Raw genomic sequence first — 1225 nt, forward strand, 5'->3', positions numbered from 1 at the left:
CAAATTGAATGGAAGACTTATCAAAATTTATTAGCTGCCCTGAAACTGCCTCATATTCCTTTAAAATCCTAAGAATTGTTTGACACTCTTCTTTTTGAGCTTTACCAAAGAAAAAACTATCATCCGAAAAAGCAAATGAGAAATCGATGGGCAAGCTCTAGCTACCTTCATTCCCGTAATTTGTTGCCCTCTCTCTGCGTTTTTTATATTTTCAATTAAAGCCTCAGTGCAGAGAATAAATAAATAAGGCGATAAAGGATCTCCTTGACGTAAACCCCTATGTGGAACAATGAGACCACGTGGTTGACCATTTATAAGAACCCGATATTGAACCGATGAAATACATTCCATCATCAATTTAATCCAATGAAGATCAAAACCCATTTTCTGCAATAAAGCCTTAATAAAATCTCATTCCACTCTATCATATTCTTTGCTCATATCCGTTTAATTGCCATATACTTTCCTTGACATCTTTATTGGTCCGCAATCCGTGAAACATTTCCTGGGCGATAAGAATATTATCAGAAATCAATCTTCCTGCCACAAATGCCGATTGAGTCTCAGATATGAGTAAGGGGAGACAAATTTTCAAACGCTGACACAAGACCTTGAAAATGATTTTATATCCTACATTACAGAGACTGATTGGCCTCAGTTCCGTCATCTTTGTTGGTCTCTCCGTTTTTGGTATCATACAAATATTAGTAATATTTAATTGTGCATCTATTGCCCCAGAAACCATGAAATTATTTACCATCTCTGCCAAATCATTCTTAATTATATGCCAGGAGTGTTGGAAAAATAGTGATGTCATGCCGTCTGGACCTGGCGCCTTTTCTGGGTGCATCATAAACAAAGCCTCTTTAACCTCCTCATCTATCGCTAGCCTCAACAAACGTTGATTCATCTGAGGAGTGATGCCCAATGTAATCTCTGTCAGGAAACTATCAAATTCCGATGGGGAGGTGGTACTAAATAAATCTTCGAAATAGTCTACTCTCACCTTTTCCACACCATTATCCTCTGTAATCCAATTCCCATTAGCATCATGTAGTCCAACAATTCTATTGCGAACCCTCCGTTTCTTAGTTAAAGCATGATAAAATTTTGTGTTAAGATCCCCAGAGGAATACCACATATTCCTACTTTTTTGCCAATAATCTTCTTCATCCTTATATGCGTCTTGTAATTTTCTAGACACCTCCAGAATATCCTCTTGAGA

Source organism: Brassica napus, chromosome C3, assembly GCF_020379485.1.
Source record: "Brassica napus cultivar Da-Ae chromosome C3, Da-Ae, whole genome shotgun sequence".
In the NCBI taxonomy this organism is placed as follows: Eukaryota; Viridiplantae; Streptophyta; class Magnoliopsida; order Brassicales; family Brassicaceae; genus Brassica; species Brassica napus.